Below are 22,334 nucleotides of genomic sequence, written 5' to 3' on the forward strand. Positions count from 1 at the left end.
AAGTTAGGAGGCAAAGTGGTGTGAATGGGAGGATGAAGTTACAAAGGGACAAATATAGATTAAGTGAGTGAGCAAAACTATTGCAGATGGAGTTCAACGTAGGGAAGTGTGAGGTCCTCCACGTTAGATTCGAGAAAGACAAATCGGAATATTTTCTTAACGGTGAGAGACTAGAAGCTGTGGAGAAGCAAAGGGATTTGAGTGTCCATGTACATAAATCACTAAAAGCTAGTGCAAAGGTACAACAGGTAATCAAAAAGGCTAATGTAATATTGGTCTTTATCTCAAGGGGATTGGAATTCAAAGGAGAAAGTTATGCTTCAGTTGTACAGAGCCTTGGTCAGACCCCATCCGGAGACTGCGTTCAGTTTTGGTCAGTGCACCTCAGGAAGGGTATATTAGCCTTGGAGGGGGTTCAGCGCAGATTCACTGCTTAAAGGGCTAAATTATGAGGTCAGGTCGCATAGACTTGCCTTGTGTTCCCTTGAGTGTTGAAGGGTGCGGGGTGATCTAATCGAGGTGCTAAAATGATAATTGAATTTGATAGCGTAGATACAGAGAAACTATTTCTTCTGGTGGGGAATCCAGAACAAAGGGAGCTTAACCTCAAAATGAGAGCTACGCCATTCAGGAGTGAAATCAGGAGGTATTTTTCACACAAAGGATTGTGGAAATCTGGAACTCGCTCCCCCAACAGGCTGTGGAAGCTGGATCAATTGAAATTTTCAAAATTGAGATTGACAGATTTTAGTTGGATAAGGGTATCAAGGGATATGGAGCAAAGGCGGGTAATTGGAGTTGAGGTACAGATTAGCCATGATCTAATTTTTTTTTATTCGTTCATGGGATGTGGGCGTCGCTGGCGAGCCCAGCATTTATTGCCCATCCCTAATTGCCCTTGAGAAGGTGGTGGTGAGCCGCCTTCTTGAACCGCTGCAGTCCGTGTGGTGACGGTTCTCCCACTGTGCTGTTAGGGAGGGAGTTCCAGGATTTTGAATAGTGGAACAGGCTTGAGGGGCTGTAAGGCCTACTTCTGTTCCTCTGTTCAAAATCAGGACACCATTGTTCCCAGGAGCTGCAGCCACTGTGCACTGAGGTGAGAAGATTTCAGCCAAGGCTGAGATAGCAAGAATCTAGGACAGAGACTCCTGGTGGGTCAGGCTAGTATTTGTGTGTAACAGTGGGAAAAGAAACCTTAACATGCAATGGCACTTGCATCTCTTCTATCATCAATTCAGTTTAATTTTTACCCTTCAAGTCATTATCCTTGGATGACAAATGGTTATTCAGGGGATTTTTATTAAACATCTTGTTACTGAGTTAGAACTTATTACAAACAAATAATATCATGACTACAAAAACAAAAGTGAATCAAACGAAACTTGCAAGGACGAATGTGAGTACAGAAGTCACCCCATCAGAACCAGCGTGGAAAGAGGACGTACAGGGAATGATCTCTGTGTGAACAGAACGATTAAAACTGCAAACATCGCTCGACAGCATCATCCAGAATTTTTACAAGAGTACATGGAACAATCTTGCAACAGGTCAGTCGGATTGTGGAGGCTGCATTTTAAATCCGTAATATCCGGATCCCATCTCCTCCATTGGGATGCTCTGTTTTGTGTATGTCTGCCCAGATCAATAGGCCATTTTGACACATACTTGACTGCCAACCAGGTTATGGTCGGGTTGCCAACCCTCCAGGATTACCCTGGAGTTTCCAGGAATTAAAGGTTAATCTCCAGGACACTGCTGCGAGCAACTCAGGAGAAAAATCATGGGGGCATTAAAAAAAATTGTTTTTTTCCCCCATTTTCTTTGAACACTTCTGATTATTAGTTATAAAAATATTGGAGATGGGAATAAAGGCTGTTTGACCGGGCGGGGCGGTTGGAGGCGGCAGGTCATGTGATGAAATCTCCAGGAAGACGTTCAACCAGAGTTGGCAACCCTATGGAGATCTATCCAAGTCAGGGTACACTGGCAAATCTCTGGGCTGATGCACTGGGCCCAGGACAGGCATTCAGTTACTGATTAAAACATGGGGCGGGGGATGGGGGGGGGGAGAGAAAGCCCAGGCTCAAGTACTCTTAATGGACAATTCAATGCCACCTTACAGAAGCAAGCTTTCTCAGAGCACCACTGATTCAACAAGAATCCATGGACAGGATTCAGGCCACAGGAGGCCCAGATAAGTGAGATTTAAAACTTTTTTAAAGGTTCCTTGTGGGCTAGGAGAGACGGGGCACCTCCCCTGCCTCAAGTCTCCCCCCACCTCCCCCGATCGTGAACCTTCCTGATCCCTCCACTCCTTACTTACGTTGCCGGGGACTGTTGCTGTGGACCCCCTGACCTCCCACCACCGCCCCCTCCCCCAACGAATTTTGACTCCCGCCCACCAGCGGTGATGCTACCCCCACCTTGCCTTGGGAGAGAGTCAACGTCGGGAAATGCTAATGAGGCCTGGGAGTTAAAATCTCCGAGGCCACACACTTCTGGGGTCGGGGTGGAGGGGCGGGGGAGTTCGTCATCCACTTTGACCCCCGCACTCCCGATTCCTGCCCTGAGTTAAAATCTGGGCCTGGGTATCCTGGAGACTCTCTGGGGTTGTCAACTCTCCAGGATTAGTCTCAAGGAATTAAAGATTAATCTCCAGGACACTGCTATGAGCAACTCCGGGAGAAAAATCATCGGGTTATTAAAATTTGTTTTTGTTTCATTTTCTTTGAACACTTTTATTTACTAGTTATAAAAATACTGAAGATGGGGGAAAAAAGGCTCTTTGACTGACAGTCAAGAATCATCCAATCGGGTAATGAAGAGTCTGTTCGCTTTCCAATTGGCCGTGAGAAGGCGGTGCACCATGTTGGGCGACCAATGGCGGGAGTGAGGGGGTGGGGCAGTTGGACGCGGGCGGTCACGTGATGAAATCTCCAGGGATACATCCAACCAGAATTGGCGACCCTGGGCCTCTCTGGGTGGGATTGCCAATTTAAGCACCAATCGATGACGAATTAGGCCCCTATTTTGTGGGAGCTGGGCAAGAGTGCACAAACTCATTTTACATAGGACCAGCGCAGTCAGCAGAGTACGGAGAATGCTGTTCTATCGATCTGGGCTGTGTCGTGATCTATTCTTTAAATAGTTCTATTCCAAGCGCTTTTTGTAAAAATAGCTGAATGATCTCTGATTGGTCAACATTTACTCGTACTCCAAATGTTTGCGGGAAGTAGACCCAAAGTTTCTTATACCAAAGGCGTGCCCCGAAAATATCGCCAGCCAACAAGCTTTGGGTGGGGGGAGCTGGGGGGGGGGAGGGGAAGAGCCACAAGCTAAAACACGCACTTCAAAACTTTTAAAAAATGAACTTAAAGGAGCCAACACTGAACAGTATAGTACATTCAAATATACATAAAACATGTGCTCTGATTCTACATCTCCTCCTCCTCCATGGTGTCACCTTACATAGTCTACAGCACAGAAACAGGCCATTCGGCCCAACTGATGATTACAACCAAGAACACAGTGATGTTGAAACAAGAGAGCAACCTTATTCAGAGAAGTTATTACATTTTAGAGATGGAAACTGTGGGCCAATTTGTTTAAAAAAAAACTTTAAAATGGAAATCCTTAAGAAGGCCACAGCAAACACCTCGTCACATTTTTAGTAACTCAACTGCAAGCATTGTTGTTCAATGCTTTGGCTCCTTGGCTGGTGTACTGAGATACCCTGGTATTATCCAGGAGAATATTTACCACACTGTAACATAGCGTTACAGAATCTGTTTACGAGTATCATTGAAAATCTTCAGTCTGCGTGTCTGTAATATCTTTACGATTGTTACAAGTCATTGCTGAGTCCGTGCTGACTACATGACATCTGGGACCAATCATATCATGGGGGGGGGGGGGAGTTTACACCCCATTTTTGGCACCATGATAGTTCCTGGTTGCCCTCTCTTACCCTAAACCCTGGGTATTTTACTTGCTCGGCTCTTTACCTGGCCCTTCCCCCCCATTCAGTGCTACTGCTCTGCTACACGGTTTCACCAACACTGATGCCCTCCCCAAGATCTCCAGTTCCCACTACCTACCTCCCAGGGTTATCCCAGGCGCTCCACTCTGTGGTGTGCTGATGTTACACTGGCAGAGAAAGTCTTTGACTAGTGGCCCTCCAGTCGTGTATAGTTCGGATCAGTAGAGAAGTCCAGCACTGGCTGAGAATCACTGGTGGGAGAAAGAGTTAAATACAAGCATTTGACTCAAATATTGCCCAGCACTGCACTAGTTTTCCAGGCTTTGCCCTACACAGAATTTAAGACAAAACAGTACAGAAGGAGGCCATTCAGCCCACCGTGCCTGTGCCAGTGTAACACAACATTGAGCCAAACTTGCATAGTAAGGTACTGTCAATATAATGCATGAATCTATGCTCGAGAAGGGACAGAGAGCTTATTAGAGCAGCAGACAATCAGCTGTAAATAGGTGGATAGTCACCATCCCTTTATTACCATTATTAATTGTAGAGCTTGCTGCATGGCCCCTTTAAGACCACGTGCTGTGAGCTTTTGAAGTAACAAGCCATTGCTGAGTCCTTGTGTAGTTGTACAGAGCTCTGGTTAGACGCCATCTGGAGAACTGCATTAAGTTCTGGGCACCGCACCTCAGGAAGGACATACTGGCCTTGGAGGGGGTGCAGCGCAGATTCCCCAGAATGATACCAGGGCTTAGAGGGTTAAATTATGAGGACAGGTTGCATAGACTAGGCTTGTATTCCCTCGAGTATAGAAGATTAAGGGGTGATCTAATTGAGATGCTCAAGGCGATTAAAGGATTTGATAGGGTAGGTAGAAAGTATTTCCTCTGGCGGGGAGTCCAGAACATTGGGGGCATAACCTTAAAATTAGAGCTAGGCCGTTCAGGGGTGATGTCAGGAAGAACTTCATCACACAAAGGGTGGTGGAAATCTGGAACTCTCTCCCCCACAAAGGGTCAATTGAAAATTTCAAAACTGAGATTGATGGATTTTTGTTATTAAGAGTTACGGAACTGAGGCGGGTAAATGAAGTTAAGATACAGATCAGCCAAGATCTAACTGAATGGCGGAACAGGCTCGAGGGGCGGAATGGCCTCCTCCTGTTCCTATGTTCCTTCCCTGTTAGTTTTCCCCCTCCTGAAGCCGTGGGCCCCTTTCCGAATGAAGCTTCAAGGATCATTGGTTGCTCCTCCAGGATCTCATCACCCACATGTGCGCTTCCATCACTGGATGGCAATCAGGAGAGGGGACCCCCTCCCCCCACTAACCCAGGGGGTACTGAGGGGCAATCGGTGCGCCCCCCCACCTTTACTGCCAGACTGGGGAATCCGGGGACCTCCCTGCTCTGTACAGTTCAGCTAGTCATCGTCTGAACTAGCTAAACCACCAGCAGAAAAGCAGAGTTTATTAGGAACTACCAACTACGTGCTGAAAACAGACTTCATTTCTGAGCAATATGTGCAGCACCAAGCAAGCTGTCAGCAAGGGGGCGAGCAGTCCCATTACTTAAAGAAAGAAAGAACTTGCATTTATATAGCGCTTATCATGACCTAAGGATGTCCCAAAGTGTTTTACAGCCAATGAAGTACTTTTTGAAGTGTAGTCACTGTTGTAATGTAGGAAACGCGGCAGCCAATATGCGCACAGCAAGATCCCACAAACAGCAATGAGATAAACGACCTGATAGTCTGTTTTTTTAGTGATGTTGGTTGAGGGATAAATATTGGCCAGGACACCGGGTAGAACTCCCCCACTCTTCTTTGAAATAGTACCATGGGATCTTTTACGTCCACCTGAGAGGGAAGACGGGGCCTCGGTTTAACGTCTCATCCGAAAGACGGTACCTCCGACAGTGCAGCACTCCCTCAGTGCTGCACTAGAGTGTCAGTCTAGATTATGTGTTCAAGTTCTAGAGTAAGGAGCTCTCGATACCTTTGTCTTTTTTGTTTCATGCAGCAGCTCTGAACACATGGAGGAGGCGGTGATGCTCAAATAAGAAACAAGACGATTAAAAACGTTTTTTTTTGTAAAGTGTTACATTCTCTCTTCACACCTATTTTTGAAAATGTCCCCGGTCCCCTACAAACCGAGAATGGTCAGCATTGAAAAAAAAACTCACGGGGACCGGGAAAAAAATTTACAGCTATAATACAAGTGGGAAATCGATCCTCCCAAGCACAGTCGAATTCCAAGAAAGGAAGAGGCGGAGTCATCGGAAAAAGGCAGTGCGCGGACTGGAGCCGAGGGTGAGTAGACATCAAACCTTCTGGAGGATCTCTGGGCTCTGCCTTGTTGAGCGGAGTCGATGAAAGCTGCAACTGCCTCTTCGCTTCTTATCTTGTTTGTTGTCTGGTTTCCCTGTCGTCTGTTATTCACTGAAAACACAAGAGAGACGTTGACAGTCGAGGAATGGAAGTTTTACATGTGACGGAGAGAGAGAGAGTGAGGGAAAGTGAGAGAAAAAACAGAGATGAAGATACTTCTGTGCCTTTCGCATCACCTTGTGTCACAAAGGGATGGAAGTTATGTTACAGTTATATAAAGCTCCGGTTAGACCTCATTTAGAGTACAGCGTTCAGTTCTGGGCACCGCACCTCAGGAAGGATATATTGGCCTTGGAGGGGGTGTAACGCAGATTCACCAGAATGACACCTGGGCTAAAAGGGTTAAATTATGAGGACGAGTTGCATGGACGAGGCTTGTATTCCCTCGAGTATAGAAGATTAAGGGGTGATCTAGTTGAGGTGTTTAAGATGATTGAAGAATTTGATAGGGTAGATAGAGAGAAACTATTTCCTCTGGTGAGAGAGTCCAGAACAAGGGGGTATGACCTTAAGATTAAAGCTAGACTGTTCAGGGGTGATGTCAGGAAGCACTTCTTCACACAAAGGGTAGTGGAATTCTGGAACTCTCTCCTCCAAAAAGCTAGGGTCAGTTGAAAATGTCAAAACTGAGATTGATAGATTTTTGTTAGGCAAGTGTATTAAGGGTTATGGAACCAAGGCGGGTAAATGGAGTTAAGATGCAGGTCAGCCATGATCTAATTGAATGGGGGAACAGGCTCACGGGCTGAACGGCCTACTCCTGTTCCTATGTTGTACCAGCAATAGAATCATAAGAACATAAGAACATAAGAAATTGGAGCAGGAGTAGGCCAATCGGCCCCTCGAGCCTGCTCCGCCATTCAATAAGATCATGGCTGATCTGATCCCAACCACAAATCTAAAGAACACAAGAAGTCGGAGCAGGACCCGGCCACATAGCCCCTGGGCCCTCTCCGCCATCATAAAAGGATACAGCACAGAAGGAGGCCATTTGGCCCATCGTACCTATGCCGGCTTTTTGAAAGAGCTGTCCAATTAGTCCCATTCCCTTGCTCTTTCCCCATAGTCGCACAAATTTTTCCCTTCAAGTGTTTATCCAATTCCCTTTTGAAAGCTATTATTGAACCTGCTTCCGCCACCCTTTCGAGCAATGCATGCCAGATCATAACAACTCGCTGCATAAATTTTTTTTCCCTCATGTCGCCTCTGGCTCTTTTACCAATCACCTTAAATCTGTATCCTCTGGTTACCGACCCTTCTGCCACTGGAAACAGTTTCTCCTTATTTACTCTATCAAGACCCTTCATGATTTGAACACCTCTATCAGATCTCCTCTTAACCTTCTCTGTTCTAAGGAGAACAACCCCAGCTTCTCCAGTCTCTTCACATAACTGAAATCCCTCATCCCTGGTATCATTCTAGTAAATCTCTTCTGTATCCTCTCCAAGACCTTGACATCCTTCCTAAAGTGTGGTGCCCAGAATTGAACACAATACTCCAGCTGGGGCCTAACCAGTGTTTTACAAAGGTTTAACATAAGTTCCTTGCTTTTGTACCCTATGCTTCTATTAATAATGCCAAGGATCCCATATGCCATTTTAACAGCCTTCTCAACTTGTCCTGCTAACTTCAAAGACTTGTGTAAGTACACCCCCAGGTCTCTCTATTCCTGCATCCCCTTTAAAATTGTACCATTTAGTTTATCTTGCCTCTCCTCATTCTTCCTACCAAAATGAATCACTTCATGCTTCTCTGTGTTAAATTTCATCCACCATGTGTCTGCCCATTTCACCAGTCTGTCTATGTCCTCCTGAAGTCTGTTACTATCCTCCTCACTGTTTGCTACATTCTCATGGCATCAGGTCAAACATGGGCAAGGAAACCTCCTGCTGATTACCACCTACCGTCCTCCCTCAGCTGATGAATCAGTCCTCCTCCATGTTGAGCACCACTTGGAGGAAGCACTGAGGGTAGCAAGGGCACAGAATGTACTCTGGGTGGGGGACTTCAATGTTCATCACCAAGAGTGGCTCGGTAGCACCACTACTGACCGAGCTGGCCGAGTCCTGAAGGACATAGCTGCAGGTGGTGAGCGAACCAACACGAGGGAAAAACTTACTTGACCTCGTCCTCACCAATCTACCTGTCGCAGATGCATCTGTCCATGACAGTATTGGTAGGAGTGACCACCGCACAGTCCTTGTGGAGATGAAGTCCCGTCTTCGCACTGAGGACACCATCCAACGTGTTGCGTGGCACTACCACCGTGCTAAATGGAATAGATTCAGAACAGATCTAGCAGCTCAAAACTGGGCATCCATGAGGCGCTGTGGGCCATCAGCAGCAGCAGAATTGTATTCCAGCACAATCTGTAACCTCATGGCCCGGCATATTCCTCACTCTATCATCACCAACAAGCCAGGGGATCAACCCTGGTTCAATGAGGAGTGTAGAAGAGCATGCCAGGAGCACCTAAAAATGAGGTACCAACCTGGTGAAGCTACAACTCAGGACTACATGCATGCGAAACAGCGGAAGCAACATGCTATAGACAGAGCTAAGCGATTCCACAACCAACGGATCAGATCAAAGCTCTGCAGTCCTGCCACATCCAGTCGTGAATGGTGGTGGACAATTAAACAACTAACGGGAGGAGGAGGCTCTGCAAACATCCCCATCCTCAATGATGGCGGAGTCCAGCACGTGAGTGCAAAAGACAAGGCTGAAGCGTTTGCAACCATCTTCAGCCAGAAGTGCCGAGTGGATGATCCATCTCAGCCTCCTCCCGATATCCCCACCATCACGGAAGCCAGTCTTCGGCCAATTCGATTCACTCCACGTGATATCAAGAAACGGCTGAGTGCACTGGATACAGCAAAGGCTATGGGCCCCGACAACATCCCAGCTGCAGTGCTGAAGACTTGTGCTCCAGAACTAGCTGCGCCTCTAGCCAAACTGTTCCAGTACAGCTACAACACTGGCATCTACCCGACAATGTGGAAAATTGCCCAGGTATGTCCTGTCCACAAAAAGCAGGACAAATCCAATCCGGCCAATTACCGCCCCATCAGTCTACTCTCAATCATCAGCAAAGTGATGGAAGGTGTCATCGACAGTGCTATCAAGCGGCACTTACTCACCAATAACCTGCTCACCGATGCTCAGTTTGGGTTCCACCAGGACCACTCGGCTCCAGACCTCATTACAGCCTTGGTCCAAACATGGACAAAAGAGCTGAATTCCAGATGTGAGGTGAGAGTGACTGCCCTTGACATCAAGGCAGCATTTGACCGAGTGTGGCACCAAGGAGCCCTAGTAAAATTGAAGTCAATGGGAATCAGGGGGAAAACTCTCCAGTGGCTGGAGTCATACCTAGCACAAAGGAAGATGGTAGTGGTTGTTGGAGGCCAATCATCTCAGCCCCAGGGCATTGCTGCAGGAGTTCCTCAGGGCAGTGTCCTAGGCCCAACCATCTTCAGCTGCTTCATCAATGACCTTCCCTCCATCATAAGGTCAGAAATGGGGATGTTCGCTGATGACTGCACAGTGTTCAGTTCCATTCGCAACCCCTCAGATAATGAAGCAGTCCGAGCCCACATGCAGCAAGACATGGACAACATCCAGGCTTGGGCTCATAAGTGGCAAGTAACATTCGCGCCAGATAAGTGCCAGGCAATGACCATCTCCAACAAGAGAGAGTCTAACCACCTCCCCTTGACATTCAACGGCATTACCATCGCCGAATCCCCCACCATCAACATCCTGGGGGTCACCATTGACCAGAAACTGAACTGGACCAGCCATATAAATACTGTGGCTACGAGAGCAGGTCAGAGGCTGGGTATTCTGCGGCGAGTGACTCACCTCCTGACTCCCCAAAGCCTTTCCACCATCTACAAGGCACAAGTCAGGAGTGTGATGGAATACTCTCCACTTGCCTGGATGAGTGCAGCTCCAACAACACTCAAGAAGCTCGACACCATCCAAGATAAAGCAGCCCGCTTGATTGGCACCCCATCCACCACCCTAAACATTCACTCCCTTCACCACCGGTGCACTGTGGCTGCAGTGTGCACCATCCACAGGATGCACTGCAGCAACTCGCCAAGGCTTCTTCGACAGCACCTCCCAAACCCGCGACCTCTACCACCTAGAAGGACAAGAGCAGCAGGCGCATAGGAACAACACCACCTGCACGTTCCCCTCCAAGTCACACACCATCCCTACTTGGAAATATATCGCCGTTCCTTCATCGTCGCTGGGTCAAAATCCTGGAACTCCCTTCCTAACAGCACTGTGGGAGAACCGTCACCACACGGACTGCAGCGGTTCAAGAAGGCGGCTCACCACCACCTTCTCGAGGGCAATTAGGGATGGGCAATAAATACTGGCCTTGTCAGCGACGCCCACATCCCATGAACGAATAGAAAAAAAAAAGTTCCGTGCAATCTTCAAATTTTGAAATTATACCCTCTATACCCAAGTCCAGGTCATTAATATATATCAAAAAGAGCAATGGTCCTAACACTGACCCCTGGGGAACATCACTGTACACTTCCCTCCAGTCTGAAAAACAACCGTTCACCACTACTCTCTGCTGTCTGTCCTTTAGCCAATTTTGTATCCATGCTGCCACTGTCCCTTTAATCCCACGGGCTTCAATTTTGCTAACAAATCTATTATGTGGTACTTTATCTAACGCCTTTTGAAAGTCCATATACACATCAACCGCACTACCCTCATCAACCCTCTCCGTTACTTCATCAAAGAACTCAATCAAGTTAGTCAAACATGATTTGCCTTTATCAAATCCGTGCTGATTTTCATTTATTAACTCATATTTTTGCAAGTGCCAAATAATTTTGTCTCAAATTATTGTCTCTAAAAGTTTCCCCACCACCGATGTTAGGCTGACTGGCCTGTAGTTGCCGGGTTTATCCCTCTCCCGTTTTTTGAACAGGGGTGTAACATTTGCAATCCTCCAGTCCTCCGGCACCACCTCCATATTGAAGGAGGTTTGGAAGATTGTGGCCAGAGCCTCCGCAATTTCCACCCTTACTTCCCTCAGTAGCCTAGGATGCATCCCATCTGAGCTGGGTGACTTTTCTACTTTGAGCACTGCCAACCTTTTAAGTACCTCTTTATCTTTTTTATCCTATCCAATTTCGCTTCTACCTCCTCCTTTAATTTGACATTAGCAGCATCCTCCTTTTTAGTGAAGAGGATTGTGATGTATTCAGCCATGCCCTCTGCCTCCACAAGATCATCTCCTTTTTGGTCCCTAATCGGCCACACCCCTCCTTTGACTACCCTTTTACTATTTATATGTTTATAAAAGACTCTTGGGTTCCCTTTTATGTTACCTGCTAATCTTTTCTCATACACTCTCTTTTCCCCTCTTATTTCCTTTTTCAGTTCTCCTCTGTACTTTCTGCATTCAGCTTGGTTCTCGACTGTATTATGAACCTGACATATATCATAAACCTTTTTCTGTTTCATTGTAATCTTTATATCTTTTGTCATCTAGGGAGCTCTAGCTTTGGATGCCCTTCCTTTCCCCCTCATGGGAATGTGTCTTCTCTGTACCCGAACTATCTCCTTTGAATCATAGAAATTTACGGCACAGAAGGCGGCCATTTGGCCCATCGTGTCTGTGCCAGCCAAAAAAGAGCTATCCAGCCTAATCCCACTTACCTGCTCTTGGTCCATAGCCTTGTAGGTTACAGCACATCAAGTGGATATCCAAGAAGGCCTCCCATTGCTCATTTACTGTTTTACCTGCCAATCTTTGATTCCAATCCACCTGGGCCTGATCCCTTTTCAACTCACTGAAATTAGCCCTCCTCCAGTTGAGTATTTTCACATCTGACTTTTCCTTGTCCTTTTCCATAATTACTCTAAACCTAATGATATTATGATCACTGTTTCCCAAATGCTCCCCCACTGAAACATGCTCCACTTGCCCCACTTCATTTCCCAGAACTAGATCCAGGGCTGCTTACTTCCTTGTTGGGCTAGAAACATACTGATGAAGAAAGTTCTCTTGTACATATTTCAGGAATTCCTCCCCCTTTGCCCTTTACCCTGGCTCGAGGTGGCAGAGGAGGTCACCAGCAGCAGCAACATCTCCCGTACCTGGGCTCAGTGCAGGAAGTGTTTCAATGCCCTAACTAAGTCAGCAAAAGTGAATACACTTACTGATTCTCCTACATTCCATGTTCCACATGCCCCCCCCCCCCAACTCATTCTGCCAATACTACTCTATCACATCACTCCTCACACCCACTTAAGGCTCATCCTCAACTTACCTGCACTTCCTCACCTCCCCATTACTCACACCACCACTACCACTCACCCCAATCCTCATCCAAAGTGATGGCTCTGTCTCATACTCACCCTCTGATGCAGCTCTTTCATGGTCAGCCTCACCCAAAGCAATGCATCCATCGGTTGGCCACTACATCATCACTCACTCACATGTCTGTTCTTTCTCCCCTTCTAGAAGAGAACGTAAAATGCACGCGAGAGGGCGAGGACTGGAGGGGGGGGGCCACAACAAATAGTGGTCCTCACAGAGGCAGAGGAGGAGGAGCTGCAGATCAGCCGCACCCTCGAATGATTGGCATGTTGAACACCTCAGTACGTTCATCACAACATGACCCATCTATGATGTTGCTTAATATTGCCTTCTGTTCTCTTACGGGCCCTTCAACGACCGCAGTGACAGCAGAGGACGATTCCTCAGAGGAACTCCAGGCCTCTGAGGGTGCACCGTCACAGCGAGCCATCCACCAGCACAGATACTCACACCTCGGTGGGCCTTAGTACTCAGTTAGTTGGGTTGGCACCTGGTGAGTCACCACATACAAGTGAGCACGAGCAGACACTGGTGGCAGGGGCAGCTGTGGAGAGTCTGCGTCAGTGGGAGCACTCCTCCCCAGGCTCTGCTCAGCTGGACGCAGATGCTGAACCCTGGGGGCCATCCTTTAAAAGGAGAATGATTGAGGGGCAGCAGCACATTTGTGAGGTACTGGAACAGGTACCATGCGCACTCTCCACAATAGCGCAGAGGATGGAGGAGTCCAACTCCTGCATGAGTGGAATGGTGGCACAGGTACAGGAGGGAATCTCTGAGATACTGTTACAGGGACGTGCACAACTGTCTGAGACAGTGTCGCAGGTAAGTGCAGGAATGTCTGCGATGGAGAGAAGGCTAGCTTCCGTTGAGCTTCCAGCATGGCTCTCAAATGAGTCCATTCAGGCCCTGACAACGGCTGTTCGGATACAAGGTGAACAACATTCTGCCGCCTTAAACAGGCTGACAGATACTTTAGAAGTGGCCTTCCAAAGCATAACACACGTCCACCACACTGTTGTCCTACAGGGTGGTAGGAGTGATGTGGGCCTGGCCCAGGAGAGGCATGATGGCAAAGGGGGACATGGAAGTGGGGACGTCACTCAAAGTGTTCCCACGTCTCACCCGTTGCCCCCCCTCTCAACCAGTACCAGCAATGCTGCTTCATCTCCAGGTGGCTGAGTCTGCCCCTCCACAGATGCAGGTGGAGCAATCTTTGGAGGGGCCCTCATGGGCTCCAAAACCCAGAGGGCGTAGGCTGAAAGCATCTGAGCAGTCAGGGCATGAACATGAGCAACCTGCCACTACCTCTGCTGCAGCCACAGGGGATGCACCACGTAGAAATAGTAGGAAGGGAAAGGCTAAGGTTTTGTGATCACGAAGGGGATAAACAAGGGTGTCCGACAGATGGTCACATTTATCATTTATATTTGACTTTTGTTATATTCACATTAAATGTTATCATTCTCACCACTACTGCCATGTCTTGCCCATTCTTGACTGGCTTTTTTGCCCTTTCAGAGGTTCACCATGAACGGCGACACTTAATGCCACCCAAGGTCACTTTACAGTGGGTGTATGTGTAGTTACAGGACTACTTTGTGCAGGGAGGGATGGGGGTTGGTGCTGGTGTTGGCGCTGCTCTGTCCAGGTGGTCTGAGGACTGGACTCTTCACACTTTCTGATGTTAGAAGAACCGTTCACATATCAGTGACTCCCTGGCCTCACGAGCAGCCAGGTGAGCCACTGCTCTCCCATGGGTTCGTCGTCCTCCTCCTCCTGCTCCTCCTCATTGGGGATGGCAGATGTGGATGGCGGATGAGGGGATGGGGCCTCCTCAACCTGTACCCATCTCTGTAGCGCCATGTTGTGAATGCAACCCACTCTCACTGGTGCGTATTGAAGCCCTCCCCCAGAATGATTGAGCAGCCCTATCGCATGTTCAATTATAGACCTGGTGGTGATGTGGCTGTCGTTGTAGCGACGCTGTTGCTCAGTGATGGGGTTCCTCAGAGGTGTCATGAACCACGTGTCCCCGAGGAGCCAGCCCTTAAGGTTGTTCGGTGCATGGAAGAGGATGGCATGTTGGATTCCCTCAGAATCATGGCAGCTGCCAGGGTATCTGGCGCACACATGAAGGAATCATTTGCGGTGGTCACAAATGAGCTGAGTGTTGATGGAGTGATACCACTTCCTGTTGATGAACAGTCCTGGCTCGTGTGGAGGTGCTCGTATTGCTATATGGGTGCAATCGATTACACCCTGCACCCATGGGAAGCCAGCCACAGATGGAATCCCACTGCCCTCTCCGTCTGGCTGAGGTCGTCCATGGGGAAGTTGATGTATTGCGAGGCCCTGTGAAACAAGCTGTCGGTGACCTGCCTTATGCACTTGTGTGCAGACGACTGAGAGACCCCAGCGATGTCCTTGGTGGCACCCTGGAATGATCCGGAGGTGAAGAAGTTGAGGGCAGTGGTGACTTTAACAGCGACGGGTAATGAGATGCCACTTGGCCTAGCTTGGCATGAAGGAGGCTGCAGATGTCTGCGACCACCTGGCAACTCACTCTCAGCCTCAGAGAGGTCCAGGAAGCTGAGCCTCGGTCTGTAGACCCTGTGGCGAGGGTAGTGCCTCCTGCGATGTCGCTCCCTCTGTTGTTCCCCTCTGTGCTCTTGTGCAGGTGCCTGTGGCACAGCACTGTGTTGTGGAGCGCCAAGTGGCGGAAGTGCACGCCGTGCCTGGTGAGGATGGTGATGTTGCTCGTCCTCGGATCTACTGGTGAATGCAGCCATGGCACCCCCCGCCCCATCCTGATGGTGTCAGTTTGAGGGGGTCCGAAAAGTTGGTAAATATGCGTGAACAGAAGAATTCAGAGTGGAAACCAAGAATTTTTAGTCTAAACACAAAGAACTCCCAGCCAAAAGTCGCCATCTACCAAACAGGCATTTAAATGTCCAAATAGCTGCTGGCTGAAACACGTCTCCTACAACATGGTGAGTTTCCACAGCACGGGAAACACGCTGAGACTGAATGAAAATCGCTCCCCTGCCTCAATCACCATGAAATTAACTACTTCAACAAGTTCTACAGCGTTAATAAGTGTTTTAAATGTCAGCCCGCTGGCTTTAATTGCTGGCGGGACTTCCGCATTCCAGAAGTGTGCGCACACTCAGACGTGTCCGTGTGAGACACGGACGTTGGCGGGTTGGAGCCGGCTTCCTTACCCGCTTGGGAATGTCCCGATTTTCCCAGCCCCCACTCCCCCAAGGCACCCGCAGTTTGATTTGAAATTTGAGCCCATATGGACTACTTGATCTTGGCAGATGAATTTTACATAAACAGTAAAGATTAAAAGAAAAGCGGTGAACACATTGGCCTAATTTTCAAGGTTAACGGAAAACGAGAAGACCCACTGCCACAACAGAAACCATTAAGGCCATCAAAAGGCAGGGACTATTCCCAACTCGGAATACTTCGAAGGTTGCTTGTTGCACACGAGAGTGCGGAAAGCAAATTAACAACCTAAAATGAGCTGCCTGTACCAAGGTTGCCCGTGATGAAGCCGGTGTTGACTGCCCATGGTCACCAGGGACGAACTCAAAAAAAGGGTGGCTACTTTTTGGGAAATCGACCAACATCTCTTTCAAAGAATAGCCAGTTCCTTTTTTCAAAAATGTACAAGTGCTTAATACTAAAGGATAGTGAGTTCGATATGCTACAAAGTAATGTCATTGGGAATCATTGTATATCTAATGTTCATTATCGGTCATAGTATCATAGAATCAAGAGAATCTTATGGCCCATCATGCCTGTGCTGGCTCTTTGAAAGCACTGTCCAATTACTCCCACTCCCCTGCTCTTTCCCCATAGCTCTACAAATTTCTCCTTTTCAAGAATTTTATCCAATTCTCTTTTAAAAGTTACTATTGAATCTGCTTTCATCACCCTTTCAGGCAGTGCATTCCTGATCAGAACAACTCGCTGCGTAAAAAAAATTCTCCTCATCTCCCCCTTGGTTCTTTTGCCAATTACCTTAAATCCGTGTCCTCTGGTTATTCGATCCTCCTGCCAGTGGAAATAGTTTCTCCCTATTTACTCTATCAAAACCTTTCATAATTTTGAACACCTCTATTATATCTCCCCTTAACCTTCCTTGCTCTAAAAAAACAATCCCAGATTCTCTATAGTCTCTCCACAGAACTGAAGTCCCTGATACCATTTTAGTAAATCTCCTCTGCACCCTCTCTAAGGCCTTGGCATCCTTCCTAAAGTGTGGTGCCAAGAATTGAACACAAAACTCCAGCTGTAGCCTGACCAGTGATTTATAAAGGTTTAGCATAACTTTCTTTGCTTTCGTATTCTATGCCTCTATTTATAAAGCCCATGAACCCAATGAATGAATTATTGGTTGGAAGGTGTTCTGGAGCATATCTAAATATAGGAGTATCTTCTGTGGGTGGCCAGTGCAGATTCAAGTAACAGAAATCCTTCCCTATCTCAATGCCGAGGCCCACATGCTAAGAATGGCCATGTGGGCCAGGGTACAGCAGGCCAGCCAGTGCCAGTCGAGGTGGAACCCAGCGTGAGTCAGAGGGGGAGGGGAGAAATGGAGAGGAAACACAAGGTTGCAAGGCCACCCTTCTCTGGAATCTTCCCTCACTGGATCATTTGAGGGGCGCATTTTATCTTGCGGGTCCTGTTTCACCAATATCTCCATTGCATCAGAGGAAATGGAAAGTTATTTATGTATTTTACTCAAACATTTGCTGAAAGCCCATTGGGAGCCAGGCAATCATACCATTACAACACTGGAAAGCAGAAAGACTTCATATGGATTGCATCATGAATATTCATAATGTATTATTAAACTTAAAACACTCTTTACATACTGATGCTTCTTACAAGAAGTTGTATTCTACTTAGCTCTTTTAGAGGTATGTAAACTTGATTCTAATTGGAATTACAGCACTTGCACAGAAATGTTTCCAAAATGGCATTTTCCTTAGTTCAAACAAGATTCTGCTCCAATTTATTGGTCTTATCGGTGCCAAGCAGCAAGGGGCTGCTCCTGTCGGTTACACCAGCAAAAGTAACCGGGCCACCAAATCTACATTTCCTACAAGCCCGAGTATTTGACAAGAAACGACAAGGAGCATCAGCACAAGCAGAATTGTTTTAAATATTGGAATTATTTCAGTACAATCCCAACATTTCATAGGAGGAAAGGAGATTTTCTGGAGGTGGGGAGACATTTTCCTTTGTGCATTATGTGAAAAGAAATCACAAATTCATTTATGAAGAGCAGTTTCATGATTTTATTGCAAATATGGCACATGGCGCACATCATCTCCATGGAGATATGGTGAACCCCGGTAAAGCATCTCTAATTCCTTAATTTTATTTTGATGAAATTTTGCATTCATCGAGCTGTTGGTGCAGGGAAGTGATCTGGGATTCTGGGGACTTTGTGCCAGTATCAAATATAGCACAGGTTAGGTACAGAGTAAAGCTCCGTCTACACTGTCCCATCAAACACTCCCAGGACAGGTACAGCACAGGTTAGGTACAGAGTAAAGCTCCCTCTACACTGTCCCATCAAACACTCCCAGGACAGGTACAGCACAGGTTAGGTACAGAGTAAAGCTCCCTCTACACTGTCCCATCAAACACTCCCAGGTCAGGTACAGCACAGGTTAGATACAGAGTAAAGCTCCCGCTACACTGTCCCATCAAACACTCCCAGGACAGGTACAGCACGGGTTAGATACAGAGTAAAGCTCCGTCTACACTGTCCCATCAAACACTCCCAGGACAGGTACAGCACAGGTTAGGTACAGAGTAAAGCTCCCTCTACACTGTCCCATCAAACACTCCCAGGTCAGGTACAGCACAGGTTAGATACAGAGTAAAGCTCCCGCTACACTGTCCCATCAAACACTTCCAGGACAGGTACAGCACGGGTTAGATACAGAGTAAAGCTCCGTCTACACTGTCCCATCAAACACTCCCAGGTCAGGTACAGCACAGGTTAGATACAGAGTAAAGCTCCCGCTACACTGTCCCATCAAACACTCCCAGGACAGGTACAGCACGGGTTAGATACAGAGTAAAGCTCCGTCTACACTGTCCCATCAAACACTCCCAGGTCAGGTACAGCACAGGTTAGATACAGAGTAAAGCTCCCGCTACACTGTCCCATCAAACACTCCCAGGACAGGTACAGCACGGGTTAGACACAGAGTAAAGCTCCCTCTACACTGTCCCATCAAACACTCCCTGAGCAGGTACAGCACGGGTTAAATACAGAGTAAAGCTCCCTCTACACTGTCCCATCAAACACTCCCAGGGCAGGTACAGCACGGGTTAAATACAGTGTAAAGCTCCCTCTACACTGTCCCATCAAACACTCCTAGGGCAGGTATAGCACGGGTTAGAGACAGAGTAAAGCTCCCTCTACACTGTCCCATCAAACACTCCCTGAGCAGGTACAGCACGGGTTAAATACAGTGTAAAGCTCCCTCTACACTGTCCCATCAAACACTCCCAGGGCAGGTACAGCACGGGTTAGATACAGAGTAAAGCTCCCTCTACACTGTCCCATCAAACACTCCCAGGGCAGGTACAGAACGGGTTAGATACAGAGTAAAGCTCCCTCTACACTGTCCCATCAAACACTCCCAGGGCAGGTACAGCACGGGTTAGATACAGAGTAAAGCTCCCTCTACACTGTCCCATCAAACACTCCCAGGGCAGGTACAGCACGGGTTGAATACAGTGTAAAGCTCCCTCTACACTGTCCCATCAAACACTCCTAGGGCAGGTATAGCACGGGTTAGAGACAGAGTAAAGCTCCCTCTACACTGTCCCATCAAACACTCCCTGAGCAGGTACAGCACGGGTTAAATACAGTGTAAAGCTCCCTCTACACTGTCCCATCAAACACTCCCAGGGCAGGTACAGCACGGGTTAGATACAGAGTAAAGCTCCCTCTACACTGCCCCATCAAACACTCCCAGGGCAGGTACAGAACGGGTTAGATACAGAGTAAAGCTCCCTCTACACTGTCCCATCAAACACTCCCAGGGCAGGTACAGCACGGGTTAGATACAGAGTAAAGCTCCCTCTACACTGTCCCATCAAACACTCCCAGGGCAGGTACAGCACGGGTTAGATACAGAGTAAAGCTCCCCATACACTGTCCCATCAAACACTCCCAGGGCAGCTACAGCACGGGTTAGATACAGAGTAAAGCTCCCCATACACTGTCCCATCAAACACTCCCAGGGCAGGTACAGCACGGGTTAGATACAGAGTAAAGCTCCCTCTACACTGTCCCATCAAACACTCCCAGGGCAGGTACAGCACGGGTTAGATACAGAGTAAAGCTCCCTCTACACTGTCCCATCAAACACTCCCAGGGCAGGTACAGCACGGGTTAGATACAGAGTAAAGCTCCCCATACACTGTCCCATCAAACACTCCCAGGGCAGGTACAGCACGGGTTAGATACAGAGTAAAGCTCCCCATACACTGTCCCATCAAACACTCCCAGGGCAGGTACAGCACGGGTTAGATACAGAGTAAAGCTCCCTCTACACTGTCCCATCAAACACTCCCAGGGCAGGTACAGCACGGGTTAGATACAGAGTAAAGCTCCCTCTACACTGTCCCATCAAACACTCCCAGGGCAGGTACAGCACGGGTTAGATACAGAGTAAAGCTCCCTCTACACTGTCCCATCAAACTCTCTCAGGGCAGGTACAGCACGGGTTAGATACAGAGTAAAGCTCCCTCTACACTGTCCCATCAAACACTCCTAGGGCAGGTATAGCACGGGTTAGAGACAGAGTAAAGCTCCCTCTACACTGTCCCATCAAACACTCCCAGGGCAGGTACAGCACGGGTTAGATACAGAGTAAAGCTCCCTCTACACTGTCCCATCAAACACTCCCAGGGCAGGTACAGCACGGGTTAGATACAGAGTAAAGCTCTTTCTATTCTGCTCCAACAATGTGCCTCAGCCCCGACTTCATAAGAGTGCCCCTACTGCACCAATGTGACGTTTCCATTTCCATACCAGACATCCTGTGCCCTCTCTGGATGAGACCTCGAATTTAGTGCCAATTAGGGCTGGATGAGTGGCAGTTTCGTGCTATAGGCCCTTGCCCAGCCGATTGCACAAACCCATTTTGCGTGTGCCTCTCACAGCACAGCAGATGATGGAGACTTTCCCCCATCAGTCTTGGCTGGATTTGAGCAGGGTCAAAGGTCAGTGCGCTAACTCACTGGACCACCCAGCTCCCTCGAAGCATTTCTAAGTTATTGAGGGCCTGTGGCAGAACATTTCCACTTCCAACATCTGACAGGCAGAAGGTAATTAAAACATCTTTTCGACATTCCCTCCCAGGAGAGTCCTGTCACACATTAGCAATTCATATACTTAGAATAGATCCTTTAGGGATGTCAATTATCTCAATGTTTTGTGCCGAGTCTCTCCCCCTCTCCTGAAGCTACTAATTTATTTGCTGGGGTTCCAAGGCCTCCAGTGCCTCATCCAACAAGCCATTCTTCCTGTGAGGGCGGAAGTCCATTCAACCACGGGGGGCATCACAGCCAAGCCTGATCCTGTCCTCACCCGACATGCACACACACGCATTTTAAGGTCTTAGGACTTATATTTATATAGCGCCTTTTACATCCTCAGGATGTCCCAAAGCGTTTTACAGCCAATGAAGTACTTTTTGAAATGTAGTCACTGTTATAAAGTAGGGAAACACGGCAGCCAATGTGCACAGCAAGATCCCGCAAACAGAAATGAGATAATGACCAGATAATCAGTTTTTAGTAATGTGGGTTGAGGGATAAATATTGACCAGGACACTGGGGAGAACTCCCTCTGCTTTTCTTTGAAAATTGCCATGGGATCTTTTACTTCCAAAGGGCAGACGGGGCCTCGGTGTAACGTCTCATCTGAAAGGCGCACCTCCAACAGTGCAGCACTCCCTCAGCACTGCATTGGGAGAATTATGGGCTCAAGAAAGGGCAGGATTGGGTACTAAATATTCCTGGATACAAGGTGTTCAGGAAAGAAAGGGAAGGAATGAAAGGAGGTGGGTGGCAGCATTGATTAAGGAGAATATCACAGTGCTGGAGAGAGAGGATGTCCTGGAGGGGTCAAGGACAGAATCTATTTGGTTAGAGTTAAGAAACAATAGAGATGCCATTGCACTACTGGGTGTATTCTATAGGCCACCAGCTAGTGGGAAGGAGATGGAGGAACAAATTTGCAGGGAAATTACAGAGAGGTACAAAAGCCACGTGTAGTGATAACCAGGAGATTTCAACTATCCTAATATAGACAGGGATATAATGATACAAGGGGCAAAGAAGGGGAGGAATTTTTGAAATGTGTACAGGATAACTTGCTCGACCAGTACATTTCTGGCCCAATGAGGAAGGAGGCATTGCTGGACTTGGTTCTAGGGAATGAGGTGGGCCAAGTGGAGCAAGTGTCAGTGGGGGAGCATTTAGGGAGCAGCGATCATAGTATCATAAGGTTTAGAATAGCTATGGAAAAGGATTCTGACCACCCTAAAGTAAAAACACTCAATTGGAG

General features: G+C 47.7%; 1 protein-coding gene across 1 annotated transcript in view; it reads right to left on the reverse strand.

Annotated features, from left to right (window-relative positions):
• Positions 1-1,279: 1,279 nt before the first annotated feature.
• LOC137333488 (RNA-binding Raly-like protein) overlaps positions 1,280-22,334 on the reverse strand; it is a 1,248,502-nt gene continuing 1,227,447 nt past the window's right edge. The window contains exon 11 of the mRNA XM_067997653.1: positions 1,280-6,414. The gene's annotated coding sequence lies outside the window, so the exon portion shown is untranslated. The remainder of the gene's footprint in view (positions 6,415-22,334) is intronic.

Source organism: Heptranchias perlo, chromosome 16 (assembly GCF_035084215.1).
Source record: "Heptranchias perlo isolate sHepPer1 chromosome 16, sHepPer1.hap1, whole genome shotgun sequence".
Taxonomy (NCBI): domain Eukaryota; kingdom Metazoa; phylum Chordata; class Chondrichthyes; order Hexanchiformes; family Hexanchidae; genus Heptranchias; species Heptranchias perlo.